Below are 23083 nucleotides of genomic sequence, written 5' to 3' on the forward strand. Positions count from 1 at the left end.
GAAAGCTTTGATAGTTGGAGTTGAAAGAGGTGCGCTTGTTTTGGTTTTGGGGGAATGTGTACTTTTCAAAACTATATGACTTTCTGGGGTGAGCGTATATGAAATGCAATAAATGTGTTATTTTTCCAGTAGCTAAAATTATTTTTATTTTGGGGCCCCTAAATGGCACATCTTTAGCCATGTACCTACATTGGACATCAAACTGTTTATTGGACCCCTGGCATTCATATTTAGGGTGTTTTATTTTGGTACCTAATGACCTGTGGGAGATAAGATGCTGTAGACTGAAACCATTTTTAAAAAAGTTCACACATTTTTATTAACAAAAACAATAATTTTAGGAAAGCATTGCAGTTTGGTAAATTGGAGTAGAAATGCACAATTACCTATATTGCATTTGTCAGAATGTGTTCTTTCCAGAAATGTATGGTTTGCTAGGGGAAACCTACTGTTAGAGGAACATTTGGCCTTGAAATCAGAAGTGTGCAGCTTACTGGAGCAGTGCTGTAGGAATGGGTCAGTGTGCTGCTGGGAGTTTGTGATCTATAACAATTATGTTTAGGCATTTTGAAGCCAATTTCTTGTTGCAGAAGGGGAATTACACCAAATGCTAGCATATTTTAATTTTAAAGTGTATGTAAAGGCAAATAATAATAACTACTATATGCATTCTTTAGTCCATAAGGAACAATTTTGCAATATATACTGATTAAAACTTATCCACCATTTACAAGACTGAAGCACTCAAATTGCCCTCGTTTGGGAAAACATTTGGTGGTTGCATATCAGCGCCAAAGTGAATTAGCAGGCAGTCCCTGTTCCCTGCTGTTCCCAATTGCCAATAAGAATAGTGCTGACGTGCCTCTTACTGTGTGCACCTATTGGCCCGCTCAAATCTTATTGGTGGCCAGTAACAGAAAGTTCTGGTCGGCCAGTGGCCCTTAGTGGGGAGGCACGCAGAGCTCAAGCAGGGGGGATATGCCCAACAAACAAAATTCCAGAGCTTCAATGTGCAAATGGTTTGAATCAGTGTGTACTGCAAAATTGCTCCCCACGGCGCAGTGAATGTGTTTAGCAATTATTCATTTTTGCCTTTACGTCCCCTTGAAGTTGTCCTGAAAAAAATGATATAGTTTTTTTTCCCTGGCTAAATTTAAATGCCCCCCAGGAAGGGCCCCCTAAAATTAAAGAGTGTACAAATGTTCAAAATCTGTTGGGCAATAAAAGTACCTGCAAAGTGACCAAATCGGCTGTCGGTGAAAGGGTTAAGTGACTGGTAGATGTGGAAGAAAATCATGTGTACTTTTTGGTAAAATATCCCAGGGAGACAAAGTGCCTTGTGTGACATGAGCCTAACCAGTGGCAGGAACACAAACCTATGGCAATTAGAGTGTGTCAGGGCACTACAGGGGTTTCTTCTACTGGCTGTTCCAATGTAATTTATTTTAAAAAAACAGCATTAAAAAAACAGTACCATACCAAAGCTGGAATGGGTAACGAAAAAGTACGAAAAATATGACTTTTTCGTGAAAGAATGAACATGCCACAGAAAGTCTTATTATTTTAAAAAATCATACTTTAATGAATGGGCCCCTAAGTGCAGTATGCCCATGTATTCTAATTGTGTTATCAGAATATTGACTGTTAGTCAATTTGTGCACTACCCTTAGTTTCCCACTAGATGTCACTACGTTTTGAAGTTCAAACCTTCAAAGAGTGGGGAAATACCAGCGCACATATTCTGAAGCACAGGGATAGGATCTATTATCCAATGCTTTGGGGTTTTCTGGATAAGGGATCTTTCTGTAATTTGGATCACCATGCCTTAAGTCTGATTAAAACCATTTAAGCGTTAAATAAACCCAATAAATAACTATTTAGGTTTTAATAAACCCAGTAGGATTGTTTTGCCACTAATATGGATCTAGTCAGCTTAGTTACCATCAAATACAAGGCATTATCAATTTGGAGTCTTATTATATAATCATTGAATGTCATGTGGATTCACATACCCCCACTGAGACTCTGTGACTTGTCTTAAAGAAAATATATCAACCTGTTGATATTAAATCTATTGAGTGGTGCGACTCCCAATCCCAAACGATTGATTTGTGTGACTTATTATTTTATTTCTTTTGGGAATGGTTCTCGTTTGGGTAAAATGTATTTGTCTATACAGGAGTTACTGTTGTTGTAGGGCCCCCTGTAGGGTATTTTAGAGCAAGAGGCATATTAATAAACTTTATTGATTTTATATATATATTATACTGTACATGAATTATATGTACCCTGGACACCTGAGATCCACTGGACTTAATGTTAAATTTGTGTGGAGTTATAAGGATATACTTTTTAGGATATTCATTGCTCTTTTGTATTATAAAGTAACAACAGACAAAGCAATTATTAGAATAGAAACTGCAAAAAGTTCAAGACTGCAAGTTTTAGTTCCGCACACAGTTTAGTAGGACACGAGTAAGACTCTAGGCCAGGGCTCCTCAAACCATAGGCCATGGGCCAGATACGGCCCGCCAAGGTCATTTACCGGCTCCCGCTGCGTCCTCACCCCTGACTACTACCTGTCTACCTCAGCGTGGTCCTTAGCCCCTTAGACACTTGGGCCGGTGTGACGCGCTGATGCACACTGTATTCCGCCCCCCAACAGTCTGAGGGCCCGTGAACTGGTCCCCTGTTTAAAAAGTTTGAGGACCCCTGCTCTAGGCTAACAGAACTAAATGATATAAAGGCCAACATGGATGAAACATAAAGGATATGTCAGTTTGCTCTGTAGTGTGAGCACATGGAAATGCCTGGGTGCTACAGTGAGTGGCCAATACGGTGGGGACTGTAGGTACCGCAGGGGTCTCCCCCTGTGCCATTACCCTTAGACTGGGTCTCTGTTTTACTTTGTATTTTGGGAGATACATTTCCTGTGGGATCTGTAGGGCTGCGCAGTGATCAGTCAGATCCTTACCGTACTCTAGAACTCACATTCTGTATTCCCTTCTACTGTTCTGCCGTAATGAGCCGAGTATATTAACGTCAGTGAATTGTTCTCTCGGGTAAAAAGCAACTCAGACACAGGGGGAAGATAGAATCTCCTAGAGCTCCATGAGGCGTGAGAACCTTGCTTCTGGGGCAGCATTGGTAAGTATACAGGAGACGGAAACCCAGACTTTATTACTTATTTAATAGGATATTATTTCATTTAGATGCCATTATTTTTTGTTTGTGGATCACTAACCTGACACCCTTGGTTCCCTAAAAAAGAGATCAAATTATATATACCCTTAAAAGAAAAGGAAAGGTGGAATCACTGGATGGTGCCCCCCAGTGATTATATTCACATTACTCTAATGTTTTCCAATATCTGTACTTATGTCCTTAGCTGAGGCGGGGCAATGACCAGACGTTGGACCTTCATGGAGCGACTCGGTCAAAGGTTGAACCTTTTGAGAGGAGCTTGAACTGATAATTCTGACTGGCTGAAAAGCACTGCCCTAAGGTAAGATGGTGGCACAAGAGGAAGTTCTTGTTCTTCTTCCAGTATCTGGGTCCAATGAAAGGCTCAATGGTCAGATCAGCCCTATTTGGCTCAGATTGTCCGTTTGGCATCAGACTCACAGATGCGTAGTAGATATAAAATCCAAAATCTGTAAAGTAGATTTATTTAAAATGGTATAAAGTTCAGTAGCTCAAGAGTTACAACCAGCAGTGCATCTCAGTAGTAATCAGCAGTGCATTTAGTCATGTCAGTAGCTCAGGAGTTACAAATCAGCAGTGTAGAAATTTCTGTCAGTAGCCCAAAAGTTACGCTCTGCAGTGCATTACAATCATTTGCTCAGGAGTTACAATCAGCAGTGCAGCTTTTAATGCCACTTACTCAGGAGTTACAATCAACAGTGCAGGAATTTCTGTCAGTAGCTGAGGAATTACAATCAGCAGTGCAGGTATTTCTTTCAGTTGCTCAGAAGTTACAATCAGCAGTGCAGGTATTGTTGTTAGTAGCTCGTGAGTTAAAATAAGCAGTGCATATGTTACTGTGAGTAGCTCAAGAGTCACAACTAGCAGTGCAGGTATTACTGTCAGTAGCTCTGGAGTTTTTAATCAGCAGTGCAGGTATTCTGTCACTAACTGAGAGGTTAGAATCAGCAGTGCCGGTCTGATAGTAGCTCAGGAGTTACAATAAGCCATGCATGTGTTACAGTCAATAGTTACAAGAGTTACAATCAGTAGTGCATGTATTTCTGTCTTTAGTTCAGGATTTACAATCATCAGTGAAGGTTTAACTGTCCTTAGCTCTATAGCCCTGATACAAATTGTGTGGGTGATGGGGAGGAGTATTTGGTTGGGGCAGATGGTAAAGTGTCTCTCAGGTGGGATACACAGTGTGTGAGTGATGGGAAGTAGTATTTGGTAGGGGCAGAGGGTAATGTGTTACTCAGGTTGGATAGAAAGTGTGTGGGCGATGGGGAGAAGAAGTTTTTGGTGCGAGTAAAGGGTAGAGAGTTACTTAGGTGGGATACAAAGTGTGTGGGTGATAGGAAGGAGTATTTGGTTGGGGCAGAGGGTAAAGAGTTACTTTGGTGGGATACAAAGTGTGTGGGTGATGGGAAGGAGTATTTGGTTGGAGCAGAGGGTAATGTGTTACTCAGGTGGGATACAAAGTGTATGGGTGATGGGGAGAAGGAGTATTTGGCCGGTGCAGAGGGTAAAAATGAGAAAATGAGTATTCGGTTTTGGTAGAGGGTAAAGAGTTCCTCAGGTTGGATAGAAAGTGTGTGGGCGATGGGGAGAAGGAGTTTTTGGCACGAGTAAAGGGTAGAGAGTTACTCAGGTGGGATACAAAGTGTGTGGGTGATAGAAAGGAGTATTTGGTCGGGGCAGAGGGTAAAGTGTTACTCATGTGGGATACAAAGTGTGTGGATGATGGGAAGGAGTATTTGGTTGGGGCAGAGAGTAAAGTGTTACTCAGGTGGGATACACAGTGTGTGGGTGATGATGAGGAGTATTTGGTTGGGGCAGTTAGTAAAGTGTTACTCATGTGGGATACAAAGTGTGTGGATGATGGGGAGGAGTATTTGGTTGGGGCAGTTAGTAAAGTGTTACTCAGGTGGGATACAAAGTGTGTGGGGGGATGGGGAGGAGTATTTGGTCGGAGCAGAGAGTAAAGAGTTACTCAGGTGGGATACAAAGTGTGTGGGGGGATGGGGAGGAGTATTTGGTTGGAGCAGAGAGTAAAGAGTTACTCAGGTGGGATACAAAGTGTGTGGGGGGATGGGGAGGAGTATTTGGTCGGAGCAGAGAGTAAAGAGTTACTCAGGTGGGATACAAAGTGTGTGGGTGATGGGGAGGAGTATTTGGTTGGGGCAGTTAGTAAAGTGTTACTCAGGTGGGATACAAAGTGTGTGGATGATGGGGAGAAGGACAGAAGGACTGCGCTATTTTGATTTTGGAGTTTCTATAGATCTGATACTTTGGTAATTCTATGCACACTGGGCTTCACATTGTTCGGTTTCCCCCTGGCATTGGTTTTTAGGATGGTTTATCTTGGCACCTGATGATGAGGGAGATAGGATGCTGGAACATGCAAGCTTTGTGGTGATTTTCAGGTATTTTGTCAAAGCTGTTAATTTTAGGGAAACCTTGCGACTCATTAATTCTTAGTAAAAAAAAAAAAACAAAACTTTTTACCCATTTAGGATTTACTGTCCTAAAATACAAGGTTTTCTTGAGTCAACATTTTATTTGTGGTTTTACCCAGCATAATATGCTGAAAATGTGACTATTACATGGCTATTTGTATGCACTTTTGTGATATTTAAGTCTCTACAAGCCAGATCCTTATGTAATGCTATGCATACCGGGTATCAAACTGCCCAGTAGCGCCCTGGCATTCATATTTAGGGGATTCAGGCTGATTTACCTTGGTTCTATAGGAGCACAGCACTTCCGTTTAGCCCGGCACGTTAGAGGGACTTGTACCTGCGTATACCCCCATTCCTCCCAGTTGCACCGCTTCCTTCTTTGCCGCTGCAGCACCTCCTACAATTAGATCTACTCACAGACCAAGCAATGTGTCCGCTGTGGCGGGGCCCACAGAGTTTTCTCCCAGTGCCTCGCTAGCCCAGTCTGCCTCTACCCCCAACCATTTTACATACCTTGTATTAAATTGTCCCTTGTGTCATTTCCCTCTTTTCTTTATCTTGTTGGTCAGTCTCTTCACTATGGCTTTTATCCCAATATCTATTTGTGCACCCCCCTCCCACCGAGTCTGCCTCCAACTCTAGTTGTCGGAATTTGCTCAGCTTTTTCTCCCTGCCTTACCAGTTGGTAATTGCCGGACTATTGTGTTGACTGAGGTAGCCCCAGTACATTGTGTTTCCATCTGCTGTGGCCCTCAGGTGGCCAAAGTTTGTTTATATGGGGGTCATACACACTGAGATGGTGGGGTGGACACTGAAGGCATTGTAATGTGCCTGTCACCATGTGTAGGACCCCTGTAGATGAAACAGATCAGGGCTGGAACTAGGGGTAGGCAGAGAGGCACGTGCCGAGGGTGCAATGGTGTGGGGGCACTAGGAATGTATCTCTTTTGTCGCCCCTTTACCCCTGGGCCCTGTGACTGCACCTATGCACATACTGGTTTATTCACGCACCATAAATGAATGAAAATGTGCAAATTAACACAGGCAGGGGAGGGGCGAGGTGCCCAGCACTGGTGTAGGTAGGCATTAAACTTTGCTGTCGGGGAGGGGTCAGCTGTCGTGGCGGTTTTTCATAAATGAACTCTGTTATAATATGACACTAGGCGGCGGGGAAACAATATAGTTAGAACGCCTAAAGTAAAGGTGTGTAATGGGACCCTTCATACTGCTGGCTGCTGCACCCTGGCAACAGAGCAAATAACAAATAGCTCTGTTTTTTCTTAACCCTACATGTTTTGCGGACATTAAGTATTATTAACATGTATTTGTAAACCGCCAACATATTCTGCAGGGTTGTACAATAAATCCATGTATACATTAAACATACAAGAAACCATACAAACCGACCTATAACAAGTACAATAGCTATAGAGGGCCCGACCCAAAGGAGCTCCCATCTAAAGAAAGGTATTGGCACTAGTGATGAGCAAATTTATTCGTTAGGCATGGATTCACAGTGAAATTATACATTTCGTAATTGGTAAAATTTTTCGTTAAACTGGGGCAAAAACTGACCACAACAAAAATAACAATGATTTTGATATATTTGGTGAAAATAGTTGTGTTGAAAAATAAAGTGCGTGAAAAAAAAAGGCACGATAGTAAAATTGAGAAAAAAATGCCCATTGACTGATTTGAGTGTGAAAAAAGTTGCACAGCAAAAAAAGTTGGCGGTAGGAATCAGAAAAAACCACTCATTGACTTTAATGTGTTTGGAATGAGAATAAAAAATAGTTGTATGCGAAAAAACATCATGTCTGCATGTCAAGAATTAGCATTTGACAAATTTTTACTTTTTTAGTTGTAATATTGGTGTGTAGGGAACAGGGTTTCTACTGCTTGGGTGCTATTCTCCTGCCTACCACAAGGTGGGGCTACTGAGAACATTTGGCAACACAAAAGATTTCTGACCCCTTTCTGAACTCTATCATGCTGAGATCTTCAGGTACAACATAAGGCAGCCTACAGGAGACCTGCTTTTTGGAAGGGTAAGGGGTCTGGGGTTTCAGAGATCATTGTATGTAATGGGTTTTAAGCTATGGTTCTCACTGCTTCTCACTGTGTGTATAATTAGTGTATTTTGTGTGGTGTTAACAAAGTGTTCATTTCCCAGTCTTTCAGGCATTTCTGGAGTTCCAACTCCCTGGTAAGGATGATGGCACACTAGGAGATTAGTCGCCCACAGTAAATCTGCGCTACCGCCGGTGACTGCTCTCCTGAAAATGCTTTCCCATTGGCAATAATGTAAATCACTGGGGGGAAACGTATGCGCTGCTTCCGGTTTCTCAAGTCGCCCAAAGATTCCCCGCGAGGCAACTTAGGAAAGCGGAAGCGCATTGTAGGTTTCCCCACCGGCGATTTCCATTATTGCCTGTGAGAAGGGAACTAGGGACGTTTCTTCGCCCGCGGTTGTTGGCGCTGCATATATACTGGCTGTGTGCCCTGTGGGCATTATGCATGGTGTTAGCACTGCATATTTACACTGGCTGTGTGCCCTGTGGGCATTATATATGATGTTGGCGCTGCATATATGCTGGCTGTGTGCCCTGTGGGCATTATACATGATGTTGGCGCTGCATATATACTGGCTGTGTTCCCTGTGGGCATTATACATGATGTTGGTGCTGCATATATACTGGCTGTGTGCCCTGTGGGCATTATACATGATGTTGGCACTGCATATATACTGGCTGTGTGCCCTGTGGGCATTATATATGATGTTGGCACTGCATATATACTGGCTGTGTGCCCTGTGGGCATTATACATGATGTTGGTGCTGCATATATACTGGCTGTGTGCCCTGTGGGCATTATACATGGTGTTAGCACTGCATATTTACACTGGCTGTGTTCCCTGTGGGCATTATACATGATGTTGGCACTGCATATATACTGGCTGTGTTCCCTGTGGGCATTATACATGATGTTGGCGCTGCATATATACTGGCTGTGTGCCCTGTGGGCATTATACATGGTGTTAGCACTGCATATATACTGGCTGTGTGCCCTGTGGGCATTATACATGATGTTGGTGCTGCATATATACTGGCTGTGTGCCCTGTGGGCATTATACATGGTGTTAGCACTGCATATTAAACTGGCTGTGTTCCCTGTGGGCATTATACATGATGTTGGCACTGCATATATACTGGCTTTGTGCCCTGTGGGCAATATACATAATGTTGGCACTGCATATTTACACTGGCTGTGTTCCCTGTGGGCATTATACATGATGTTGGTGCTGCATATATACTGGCTGTGTGCCCTGTGGGCATTATACATGGTGTTAGCACTGCATATTTACACTGGCTGTGTTCCCTGTGGGCATTATACATGATGTTGGCACTGCATATATACTGGCTGTGTTCCCTGTGGGCATTATACATGATGTTGGTGCTGCATATATGTATGTATTTATATCTTTATTTATAAAGCGCTACTTATGTACGCAGCGCTGTACAGTAGAATTCATTAATACAGACAGGGGGGTTAAAGATAATGGATAAATACAAAGTACAACAATAAATACAAATAAATACAAGGTACAGTTGCAATAAGAGTCAGAACCACAAGATGAAGGAGGTCCCTGCCCCGTAGAGCTTACAATCTATATGGGAGGGGTAACTAACAGACACAAATAGGCAAATATAAGTGCTATAGGTCACAGTGGGTGACATTACAGTATAAGTGCCAGTTTCCAGATCAGGTTGGCGCTGCATATATACAGGTTGTGTTCCCTGTGGGCATTATACATGATGTTGGCACTGCATATATACTGGCTGTGTGCCCTGTGGGCAATATACATAATGTTGGCGCTGCATATATACACTGGCTGTGTGCCCTGTGGGCATTATACATGGAGTTAGCACTGCATATTTACACTGGCTGTGTTCCCTGTGGGCATTATACATAATGTTGGCACTGCATATATACTGGCTGTGTGCCCTGTGGGCATTATACATGGTGTTAGTGCTGCATATATACTGGCTGTGTGCCCTGTGGGCATTATACATGATGTTGGCACTGCATATATACTGGCTGTGTTCCCTGTGGGCATTATATATGATGTTGGCACTGCATATATACTGGCTGTGTGCCCTGTGGGCATTATACATGGTGTTAGCAATGCATATATACTGGCTGTGTGCCCTGTGGGCATTATATATGGTGTTGGCACTGCATATATACTGGCTGTGTGCCCTGTGGGCATTATACATGGTGTTACCAATGCATATATACTGGCTGTGTGCCCTGTGGGCATTATACATGATGTTGGTGCAGCATATATACTGGCTGTGTGCCCTGTGGGCATTATACATGATGTTGGTGCTGCATATATACTGGCTGTGTGCCCTGTGGGCATTATACATGATGTTGGTGCTGCATATATACTGGCTGTGTGCCCTGTGGGCATTATACATGATGTTGGTGCTGCATATATACTGGCTGTGTGCCCTGTGGGCATTATACATGATGTTGGCACTGCATATATACTGGCTGTGTGCCCTGTGGGCATTATACATGGTGTTAGCACTGCATATTTACACTGGCTGTGTTCCCTTTGGGCATTATACATAATTTTGGCGCTGCATATATACAGGTTGTGTGCCCTGTGGGCATTATACATGATGTTGGCACTGCATATATACAGGTTGTGTGCCCTGTGTGCATTATAGATGGTGTTGGCACTGCATATATACTGGCTGTGTTCCCTGTGGGCATTATACATGATGTTGGCGCTGCATATATACTGTCTGTGTTCCCTGTGGGCATTATACATGATGTTGGCGCTGCATATTCACTGGCTGTGTGCCCTGTGGGCATTATACATGATGTTGGCGCTGCATATATACTGGCTGTGTTCCCTGTGGGCATTATACATGATGTTGGTGCTGCATATATACTGGCTGTGTGCCCTGTGGGCATTATACATAATGTTGGCGCTGCATATATACTGGCTGTGTTCCCTGTGGGCATTATACATGATGTTGGTGCTGCATATATACTGGCTGTGTGCCATGTGGGCATTATACATGATGTTGGCACTGCATATATACTGGCTGTGTGCCCTGTGGGCATTATACATGGTGTTAGCACTGCATATTTACACTGGCTGAGTTCCCTGTGGGCATTATACATAATGTTGGCGCTGCATGTATACAGGCTGTGTGCACTGTGGGCATTATACATGATGTTGGCACTGCATATATACTGGCTGTGTGCCCTGTGGGCATTATACATGATGTTGGTGCTGCATATATACTGGCTGTGTGCCCTGTGGGCATTATACATGATGTTGGCGCTGCATATATACTGGTTGTGTGCCCTGTGGGCATTATACATGATGCTGGCGCTTTATATATAATTTCTATGCGCCCTGTGGGCATTATACATGATATTGGCATTGCATATATACTGACTATGCACCCTGTGGGCATTACATTTAAGGCTGGCATTGCATTTATACTGTTCAATAATCATAATTCATGATGTCGGTGTGAGGTTTAAATATGACGTTGACACAGTATTTCCAATTTCTGAGCTTTGTGGGCATAATTCATGATGTCGGAGCAGAATATTATATTCGCAATTGTTCTGTGGGTATGAAATATGATGCTGGCATTTTTTCCTGTTTCCCTTGTGTGTGTGGGTGGTTACATAGGGGCTCTGTGTATATGGGGGAAATGGGTTGTTTTACAGGCTTCATATCCTCACACCCCCAACAAGCGCTAGTGTTGACATCAGTTTCATTTTTACTTGGACAGCCCTGTTTTCAGAAGCGCTATCCAGGTAAACATTGCCTGTTTGGATTTCCAAATGCCCCCTGATAGCACAGACCTGCCCCAAAATATCACCGGCCACACCCTGATGTCACTGGCCCACCCCCTTGAAATGTCTAGTTTGCTGTCGGAGAGGGGATACTGGGGTACATAAACATTCTAGTTTGCTGTCGGAGAGGGGACACTGGGGTACATAAACATTCTAGATTGCTGTCGGAGAGGGGACACTGGGGTACATAAACATTCTAGTTTGCTGTCGGAGAGAGGACACTGGGGTACATAAACATTCTAATTTGCTGTCAGAGAGGGGACACTGGGGTACATAAACATTCTAATTTGCTGTCAGAGAGGGGACACTGGGGTACATAAACATTCTAATTTGCTGTCAGAGAGGGGACACCGGGGTACATAAACATTCTAGTTTGCTGTCGGAGAGGGGACACTGGGGTACATAAACATTCTAGTTTGCTGTCGGAGAGGGGACACTGAGTAACATAAACATTCTAGTTTGCTGTCGGAGAGGGGACACTGGGGTACATAAACATTCTAGTTTGCTGTCGGAGAGGGGACACTGGGTACATAAACATTCTAGTTTGCTGTCAGAGAGGGGACACTGGGGTACATAAACATTCTAGTTTGCTGTCGGAGAGGGGACACTGGGGTACATAAACATTCTAGTTTGCTGTCGGAGAGGGGACACTGGGGTACATAAACATTCTAGTTTGCTGTCGGAGAGGGGACACTGGGTAACATAAACATTCTAGTTTGCTGTCGGAGAGGGGACACTGGGGTACATAAACATTCTAGTCTGTTGTCGGAAAGGGGACACTGGGGTACATAAACGTTCTAGTTTGCTTTCGGAGGGGGTTCAGCTGCTCTGATTACTTACCATGGCTTTGTTATAATTTGACTGGGGTAACAATTTCTTTTAAGGATCGGATTGGTTTATTGGCCTAGACCCGACCCTTCCTGGTGCTCCCCCTGTCCGACCGTTCCTCCCCGACGCATTAAACTTACGCGAGCTCAGGGGAGGACGTCTGGTGGGGGACCCTGTGGGGGGGATTACGGGACACGCACCTGCAGGGCCCCTGGGGTAGGATCCCCGGTCTGCCCTGCCCCCCCACTCTGCTAAAGTGATCTCAGGGGCAATATCTATGCACTAACTTACTTTTGGGGTCTCTAAATGCCAGATACATCGGTGATCCTATGCACAATTGGCATCAAACTGTTCAGTGGGCCCTTGGCTTTCATATTTAGGGTGTGTTTTCTTGGTACCTAATGTTATGTGGGAGATATGATGCTTGAAAGTGGAAGCTTTGAGACAATGTTTTAGAATTTTCATTTTTTTTTTTGGAAACTGCTAAACTTAGAAAAGCATTGCTGTTTGGTACTTAGGAGTAGAAACACATGGTTACCCATTTGGATTTGGCAGAATGTGTACTGTTCAAAAATATATGGGTTCCTGGGGTATTGGCACGTTTGGGAGACATGAGGCTTTTCAAATCAGTTTGTATTTTGAGCTCTAAATCTTGTCCTAAAATTTCTACGATCTGCTTTATGGTGTGTCTGAACCCATATCTGGCACATGGAGCGGATTTTGGCAGGAAAGTAGATACCGACTGCGCCAAAATCTGCACAGACGCGCCATGAAGCAGATAGAAGTGGAGGGGCGGTTTCTCAGCCTGCGCTTATACACAAGCCAGGAAAGCGCCTTGTGTGGCAGGAACCCTAAACACCATTATGGGGACCTGAGGCTTTTGCCCTGTTTGAGGGAGAAAAATAGGGGGGGGACGGGGCAAATGCCCAACTGGAGAGCAGTAATGACAGCAGTAAGTGCTGATTCTGTGCCTCTGTCTCCTGATAACATTGCAGCTCTCTCTCTGCCAGGCACCAGCCCCCCCCCCCATACTTTTTACTTTGTATCTTTTCTGAGCCCCACCCTGGTCACATGATGCTGTGTGTGTGTGAGACATTATCCTACAAAATGGTGCTGCTTCCAGGAGGGTGAGATGCTAATTCTGCTTTTTTCTGTGTGTGAGTGTGTGACTGAGTGTGAGTGAGCATGATTGTGCAGTGAGTGGGGAGGGCATGGCTACCTGCTCTGTGGCTGCTGCACTGAGGGAACCCACCAAATCACAGTTCCCTTTGGGGGAAAGAGTGGGCCGTTGGGCAGCAGGGACCTTCCTGTTCCTTCAGCCTTTGCCCCCCCTGCAATTCTCTGCATCATGGCGGCCCTCCTCTGGTTTCAGCAGCCCTCCTGCCTCTCCAGCCTGTATACAAGTTAGTGACACACACGTATACATATATTTCTGGGGGGTCGAGGGGGTCGCACACTTACAGCACTTGTACATACACACACTGTGCAATTTGCCACATGCACACACTTTTACTATTGTTTAGCTTTTATTTATTTTACTATTGTGTGGTTATTTTGCCTTCAAAAACTGCCCTAATACTAATGCAGTATCTTTTGTATTTCATGTCAGTTGGATTTTTAGCGTTATTCAGTTTTTAGCCATTTTATTGCATTTTCAGCTCTGCATATTTGTTGCCTGTAAAACCGAATTGGGGAAACAAGTGAAACTTGGGTTCTGGCTGCTGCTCTCCTTGGGTTGGTTTTATTGCATTCTACCATGTTGTTTACCCCTTTGTATTTCCCTGAATATGTACAGGTACTTTCCCAACTTATGTGGCTTTCTGGGGTAAACAGATTTGTGTCTCTTTATCCACATAAATGAGTGTATTTTGCTGTAGTTGTGTTGTGTTAACTAAACCCGCGCCAATATTTAGATAATTCCTCAATAAAAAAGTGTAAATGATGTGTCAGTGATAAACTTATATAATGTCTTCAGCAATGGACAGTCTGTGGGCTACATTGGACATGCGTTCACAGAGAATTTGAAAATCCTGACGCTGAAACGATGAGTCCACTTTAACAGTTTCAAGTTGGGCGGCCATTGATGGGTAAATCCATTTAATCACTAAGAGAATCTCCGAGTTCAGGATCAGGTATTGTTTTAGTCGCGATGCTTTGCACTGAGTCCAGGGAGGGTGAATAGTCTTCTTGGTCTGCAGCCTGGTCAGCGCTTTGGGAAATGTTTGGGTTCCTGTTAGTATGGTTTTCATTTCTATTTACTATGTTTTATTTGCCATCTTGGCCACACCCCTGCTGGCATTTATATTTACTATGTTTTATTTGCCATCTTGGCCACACCCCCGCTGGCATTTATATTTACTATGTTTTATTTGCCATCTTGGCCACACCCCCGCTGGCATTTATATTTACTATGTTTTATTTGCCATCTTGGCCACACCCCCACTGGCATTTATATTTACTATGTTTTATTTGCCATCTTGGCCACACCCCCGCTGGCATTTATATTTACTATGTTTTATTTGCCATCTTGGTCACACCCCTGCTGGCATTCATATTTACTATGTTTTATTTTCCATCTTGGCCACACCCCCGCTGGCATTTATATTTACTATGTTTTATTTGCCATCTTGGCCACACCCCCGCTGGCATTTATATTGACTATGTTTTATTTGCCATCTTGACCACACCCCCGCTGGCATTTATATTGACTATGTTTTATTTGCCATCTTGGCCACACCCCCGCTGGCATTTATATTTACTATGTTTTATTTGCCATCTTGGCCACACCCCCACTGGCATTTATATTGACTATGTTTTATTTGCCATCTTGGCCACACCCCCGCTGGCATTTATATTTACTATGTTTTATTTGCCATCTTGGTCACACCCCTGCTGGCATTCATATTTACTATGTTTTATTTTCCATCTTGACCACACCCCCGCTGGCATTTATATTTACTATGTTTTATTTGCCATCTTGGCCACACCCCCGCTGGCATTTATATTTACTATGTTTTATTTGCCATCTTGGCCACACCCCCGCTGGCATTTATATTTACTATGTTTTATTTGCCATCTTGGCCACACCCCTGCTGGCATTCATATTTACTATGTTTTATTTGCCATCTTGGCCACACCCCCGCTGGCTTTTATATTTACTATGTTTTATTTGCCATCTTGGCCACACCCCCGCTGGCATTTATATTGACTATGTTTTATTTGCCATCTTGACCACAACCCCACTGGCATTTATATTTAGGATGTTTTTATCTTGGTACCAAATGACCTGTAGGAGATAGGATCCTGTAAACTGGAAGCTTTGAGGTGTTTTTTAACTAATTTCATATTTATAAAAACCAATAACTGTAGAAAAGCTTTACAGTCTGGTAGTTTGGAGTAGAAAGACATATTTGCCCATTTCGGATTTTCCAAAATAGTTTTTTTTTCCAAAAATATATGGTTTCCTGGGGTAATCCTACTGTGAGTAGAGTCTGGCCTTGCTGTGTAAAGTATTTCAGGCACGATCTGTTAGTGTACTGCTGGGTGTTTTTGACACATACCCAGGGCCGGAACCAGGGGTAGGCAGAAGTGGTACCTGCCTAGGGCGCAACTATGTGTGTGTGTGTGTGTGTGTGTGGGGGGTGCTCAGCAGGTACCTCTGCCTACCCCCTTCTTGCTGCTGCGCTTCCCACCCCATGACATTAATACGTGTGCACTCACTCTCAAAAATGTGTTAATAGCCCAGTACTTAGGCCCATTCCAAGAGTAATTATGTCATCTAATTACATAAAGTCCCCCACCCCCCCTCAGTGCCGCTGAAGACAGGAATGAAGAATGTATTCATGGGGAGTACGCTGGTCTCTGTGCTCCCCCAACTTTTTTTGCACTGCATTCAGTTAACGTTATCTTCTAGTATGTTATTGAATGGCCTATTCTAAGCAACTTTCCAATTGGTCTTAATTATTCATTTTTTTATAGTCTATTTGTCTTTTTCTTCTTCCAACTCTTTGCAGCTTTCAAATGGGGATCACGTACCCCAGCGTCCAACAACTGGTTGCTCTGTTAAGCTGAAGTTTTATTGTTATTGTTACGTTTCCTAACTTCTTTTTCTATTCTGGTCCTCTCCTATTCATATTCCAGCCTCTCATTCAAACTACTCACTGGTTGCTAAGGTCATTTAGTTCTAGTAACTTGCCCAAGTCTTCAAACCCCTGCCCTATTCTCTTCATTACTGACCCACAAGTCCTACATTGAAGTTGTTTTCTGAAATTTTATTTCTTTAAAGCACTGACTTCTTATCATGGAAACAAAAGAAAACGAGAGAAACCACCGAGACCAACAATGACTTGGAAGGAGCTACAGAGCCCAGTATTTGGCAACTGAGTAAAAGTGCATCAGGCAGCCGTATCAAGCTCTGTGTATGGCACTGAGGGGCGCTCGCGCCATCTGAATAAACAACTGCCTGCAGCAAATGTGCCGAAATCAGAATGGGGCAAAATCTTTCCCAAGCAGTGAGCCTAGCTGGTACGTATTTACATCAACCGCTTCTCTTACTGCGGCGGCTCTATACAATAGAGTGTTGGCACTGAATGCACAGAGATGGGTGGGTATTGAGACGGCCAATTCATTACAATAGATTTTATTCTCAGTGAAACAATTTAGGCCGAAGGTACACAGAGCGTTTGCTCTTAGTCTGCGTTTTTTCTGCAGGGTGAGAATCCCTTCCGTATTTCTGCACCTCAGTAAAACTGCATCTGCCCAAAAACTCCTGCTTTGGTGTTTTCAGGCCGATCGCTGCTCGGGGAAGGAGGATTCTGTACTTCTCAATGCAGTTTTACAGAGGTGCGTAAGGGTGTGGATCCGCTTTCTTAGCCTGCAAAAAAAAACAGAGCAGTGGAGCAAACACTCCGTGTTCCCTCACTTTAACTGCATTTCTGCCGGCTGATCTCACTGGGCGAGCAAAAAATGTGCTGTTTTTTTATTCCCTTTTTTTATCCTTGTTACCTAATGACATATGGGAGACAGGGTGCTGTAAAATGTAAGTTTTGAGTTGTAAGACATAACTACCTATAAGTGCCCATTTTGGTAAATGTATATTTTGTCATTTTGCGCCACATAAAATACAGTAAATGTATTGATTTTGCAGTAGCTGTAGTGCCCTGCGGGACAACTTGTATGCACTATTGTGATGCTATAGGCCAGATACTTTGGCAATCCTATGCATATGGGTGTCAGCGGCCCATTTCTTGCTGGTATTATTTTTTCCATCTCCCCCTATGTTAGTGCCTAACACCTCTCCTCTTGCCTTTGGCCTCTTAAGCTCTCACATTTCATTTTTGCAGGCCCATTTTTACCAGCCCCATGTAGCTTGTGCCCAATTCGCAGCTATTCAGGAGAGCCCAGTACACACCACCAAAATCCCCAAACTGAAACCTGGAGGGAGCGAGTGTAAATACGCAGGGACATCAGCACAGCGTTACCCAATGAGATGTATCCCCCTGCCCAACGGCTGCACAACTCTGCTGATATTAAAGCTTTTTGTACCTTCCTATTTAGTTGGTGCTGCAATTCATACAGTTCTGCCTACGCCGCGCAACTCCTGCACAATGTCACAACGCACTACGCAGACAAAGCTGTACATGGCGGGGCAGTGCAATTGGACATTGTGCAGGAGGTGTGTGGCCGAGGCGCTACTGTATGAGGGTACAAAAAGCTTTGATGTTACCAGAATTACAGGCACAGCCATTGGACAGGGGGATAATATTAAATGTGTAATGCTGTGATTTTATGCCCACATGAATTTAAATTCGCTCCCTCGTGGTTTCCGCTCCTGTGCCGAGGCCCCCAGACCCTGCTCCTGTGTTGTTTTGCTCTAGAACTTGATGAGAACAGAAGATTTTATGACCCACGAAAGTTAACTTAAAGATGGACTAGCTTTTGTTCTGCTTTGAAGGTGAACTTGCCCTTTACATTACATTGTGCTGTATTATTACTTAGCCACAGCAATTGGTTCAGGTGCCGAGGGTCCGGCTGTCCTGGGCCTGCGCCGATCCCTGCAGAGAAATGTTCTGCCCTTTTGTTCTGCCACCAGATTTAACAGAAAGTTATTTAATTCCCCATATAGGCACCTGAGGGTCTTCCCTTAGCGCTTTTCCTGGCAGGCACGTATTCCGACCACTAACCACGCTGGGAAATAATTCATTTTGTTATTTCATTGATTTGCCCAATTGTCTTTCATTTTTGTGATTTTATTGCAGTTTTACACTTGCACTGTTGTTCGTTGGATTTCTTTTTGGTATTTGGTATTGGCACGTTCAGGAGAAATGGGACTTTCCAAATCAGTTGTATTTTTGTGCATATGGATTTCTCGCCTGCCAACCCAGCTTTTGCACACAGAGCCCCCTGTCAGCGTATTATGTGCTGTAACCCCCCTAACACGGCAAAGCCATGCTAAAAACGGATCAGGAACACTAATAAAGGGATAAAACAAAAATTGTGCAAATCAGTGAAACAACAAAATAAGTCACATGACAGCGTAATTAGTATGAGTCAGAATATTTGAATATCTAAATTGTGTGCTGTATGTGTGTGTAAATGTATGTAAGTGTGTGTAAGTGTCCTGTCCTGAAGCGTGCCTGGTCCTCTGTGCTACAGTCCTAGTCCTCCATGTGCAGGAAGTCAGTGGGCCGGCGCTGGGGGGAAGAAGGAAGCGGAACCAAGCAGCAGACGTGATGCGATCGTGCGACGATCAATGTCAGAGCCGACATGACAGCCCGCCTGGCTCGTTGCCCAGGGAGCTGTCATCGCTAGAAACCCTCTGCAGCGCCTCTCCAGAGAGAATCTTTATCTGCCAAACAACAGTAAAAGTGTTAAATGTTTTTTTTGAGTGAGAAAAAATAAGTTGCACAACAAAAAAGTTGCACAACAAAAAAGTGCTGTAGGAAAAAAGTTGCCCGCGTAAAAATACATCACGTCTGCATGTCAAGAATTACCGGTTTGCTAATTTTTGGTGAAACAGGACATATTCGCTCATCACTAGTTGGCACCTCATTTATACTACTTAAAGGATTCCGACTTGATAGGTATGGGGTACTTTATTTCTGAATTACACTTTTTACATTGCAAATAATTCACTCTACCATTTCCATTTTTATTCTTGGACCAACTAATATACAGTGGTGTGAAAAACTATTTGCCCCCTTCCTGATTTCTTATTCTTTTGCATGTTTGTCACACAAAATGTTTCTGATCATCAAACACATTTAACTATTAGTCAAAGATAACACAAGTAAACACAAAATGCAGTTTTTAAATGAGGGTTTTTATTATTTAGGGAGAAAAAAAATCCAAACCTACATGGCCCTCTGTGAAAAAGTAATTGCCCCCTGAACCTAATAACTGGTTGGGCCACCCTTAGCAGCAATAACTGCAATCAAGCGTTTGCGATAACTTGCAACGAGTCTTTTACAGCGCTCTGGAGGAATTTTGGCCCACTCATCTTTGCAGAATTGTTGTAATTCAGCTTTATTTGAGGGTTTTCTAGCATGAACCGCCTTTTTAAGGTCATGCCACAACATCTCAATAGGATTCAGGTCAGGACTTTGACTAGGCCACTCCAAAGTCTTCATTTTGTTTTTCTTCAGCCATTCAGAGGTGGATTTTCTGGTGTGTTTTGGGTCATTGTCCTGCTGCAGCACCCAAGATTGCTTCAGCTTGAGTTGACAAACAGATGGCCGGACATTCTCCTTCAGGATTTTTTGGTAGACAGTAGAATTCATGGTTCCATCTATCACAGCAAGCCTTCCAGGTCCTGAAGCAGCAAAACAACCCCACACCATCACACTACCACCACCATATTTTACTGTTGGTATGATGTTCTTTTTCTGAAATGCTGTGTTACTTTTACGCCAGATGAAACGGGACACGCACCTTCCAAAAAGTTCAACTTTTGTCTCGTCGGTCCACAAGATATTTTCCCAAAAGTCTTGGCAATCATTGAGATGTTTTTTAGCAAAATTGAGATGAGCCATAATGTTCTTTTTGCTTAAAAGTGGTTTGCGCCTTGGAAATCTGCCATGCAGGCCGTTTTTGCCCAGTCTCTTTCTTATGGTGGAGTCGTGAACACTGACCTTAATTGAGGCAAGTGAGGCCTGCAGTTCTTTAGATGTTGTCCTGGGGTCTTTTGGGGCCTCTCGGATGAGTTGTCTCTGCGCTCTTGGGGTAATTTTGGTCGGCCGGCCACTCCTGGGAAGGTTCACCACTGTTCCATGTTTTTGCCATTTGTGGATAATGGCTCTCACTGTGGTTCGCTGGAGTCCCAAAGCTTTAGAAATGGCTTTATAACCTTTACCAGACTGATAGATCTCAATTACTTTTGTTCTCATTTGTTCCTGAATTTCTTTGGATCTTGGCATGATGTGTAGCTTTTGAGGTGCTTTTGGGCTACTTCTCTGTGTCAGGTAGCTCCTATTTAAGTGATTTCTTGATTGAAACAGGTGTGGCAGTAATCAGGCCTGGGGGTGACTACAGAAATTGATATTGAAATTGAAAATTGAAATTGATAAACCACAGTTAAATCACTTTTTCACACAGGGCCATGTAGATTTGGAGTTTTTTTTCTCCCTTAATAACGTAAACCTTCATTTAAAAACTGCATTTTGTGTTCAATTATGTTATCTTTGACTAATAGTTATGGTTTTTGATGATCAGAAACATTTAAGTGTGACAAACATGCAAAAGAATAAGAAATCAGGAAGGGGGCAAATAGTTTTTCACACCACTGTATATGGCTACACACTAATGCTGGATGCTGGCACAGGTACACGGGGAAGAAAGTGGGGGCTAAATAAATATATGGCTACACACTAATGGTGGATGCTGGCACAGGTACATGGGGCAGAAAGTGGGGGCTAAATAAATATATGGCTACACACTAATGCTGGATGCTGGCACAGGTACACGGGGTGGAAAGTGGGGGCTAAATAAATATATGGACACACACTAATGCTGGATGCTGGCACAGGTACACGGGGCAGAAAGTTGAGGCTAAATAAATATATGGCTACACACTAATGCTGAATGCTGGCACAGGTACAAGGGGCAGAAAGTGGGGGCTAAATAAATATATGGCTACACACTAATGCTTGATGCTGGCACAGGTACATGGGGCAGAAAGAGGGGGCTAAATAAATATATGGCTACACACTAATGCTGAATGCTGGCACAGGTACACGGGGCAGAGAGTGGGGGCTAAATAAATATATGGCTACACACTAATGCTGAATGCTGGCACAGGTACACGGGGCAGAAAGTGGGGGCTAAATAAATATATGGCTACACGCTAATGCTGGATTCTGGCACAGGTACACGGGGTGGAAAGTGGGGGCTAAATAAATATATGGACACACACTAATGCTGGATGCTGGCACAAGTACACGGGGCAGAAAGTGGGGGCTAAATAAATATATGGCTACACGCTAATGCTGGATGCTGGCACAGGTACACGGGGCAGAAAGTGGGGGCTAAATAAATATATGGCTACACGCTAATGCTGGATTCTGGCACAGGTACACGGGATGGAAAGTGGGGGCTAAATAAATATATGGCTACACACTAATGCTGGATGCTGGCACAGGTACATGGGGCAGAAAGTGGGGGGGCTAAATAAATATATGGCTACACACTAATGCTGGATGCTGGCACAGGTACATGGGGCAGAAAGTGGGGGGGCTAAATAAATATATGGCTACACACTAATGCTGGATGTTGGCACAGGTACATGGGGCAGATAGTGGGGGGGCTAAATAAATATATGGCTACACACTAATGCTGGATGCTGGCACAGGTACACGGGACAGAAAGTGGGGGCTAAATAAATATATTGACACACACTAATGCTGGATGCTGGCACAGGTACACGGGATGGATAGTGGGGGCTAAATAAATATATGGCTACGTGCTAATGCTGGATGCTGGCACAGATACACGGGATAGAAAGTGGGGGCTAAATAGATATATGGCTACACACTAATGCTGGATGCTGGCACAGGTACACGGGGTGGAAAGTGGGGGCTAAATAAATATGTGGCTACACACTAATGCTGGATGCTGGCACAGGTACACGGGGCAGAAAGTGGGGGCTAAATAAATATATGGCTACACACTAATGCTGGATGCTGGCACAGGTACACGGGGCAGAAAGTGGGGGCTAAATAAATATATGGCTACACACTAATGCTGGATGCTGGCACAGGTACACGGGGCAGAAAGTGGGGGCTAAATAAATAAATGGCTACACACTAATGCTGGATGCTGGCACAGGTACATGGAGCAGAAAGTGGGGGCTAAATAAATATATGGCTACACACTAATGCTGGATGCTGGCACAGATACACGGGATAGAAAGTGGGGGCTAAATAAATATATGGCTACACACTAATGCTGGATGCTGGCACAGGTACACGGGGCAGAAAGTGGGGGCTAAATAAATATATGGCTACACACTAATGCTGGATGCTGGCACAGATACACGGGATAGAAAGTGGGGGCTAAATAGATATATGGGTACACACTAATGCTGGATGCTGGCATAGGTACACGGGGCAGAAATTGGGGGCTAAATAAATATATGGCTACACACTAATGCTGGATGCTGGCACAGGTACACGGGGCAGAAAGTGGGGGCTAAATAAATATATGGCTACACACTAATGCTGGAT

At 43.7% G+C, this 23083-nt stretch overlaps 1 long non-coding RNA gene across 4 annotated transcripts in view; it reads left to right on the forward strand.

Annotated features, from left to right (window-relative positions):
• The first annotated feature begins 3060 nt into the window (after positions 1-3060).
• The window catches only part of LOC105948261, a 77660-nt gene continuing 57637 nt past the window's right edge, over positions 3061-23083 (forward strand). Inside the window, exons 1-3 of one of the 4 annotated variants that reach the window (XR_004219662.1) lie at positions 3061-3147; positions 3389-3505; positions 16651-16690. This is a non-coding gene — a long non-coding RNA (uncharacterized LOC105948261). Of the gene's footprint in view, positions 3148-3388; positions 3506-7821; positions 7845-16650; positions 16691-23083 lie in introns of those variants that run through there. The other 3 variants (XR_004219664.1, XR_004219663.1, XR_004219661.1) reach the window with 3 other exon arrangements.

This window comes from Xenopus tropicalis, chromosome 8, assembly GCF_000004195.4.
Source record: "Xenopus tropicalis strain Nigerian chromosome 8, UCB_Xtro_10.0, whole genome shotgun sequence".
Classification (NCBI taxonomy): domain Eukaryota; kingdom Metazoa; phylum Chordata; class Amphibia; order Anura; family Pipidae; genus Xenopus; species Xenopus tropicalis.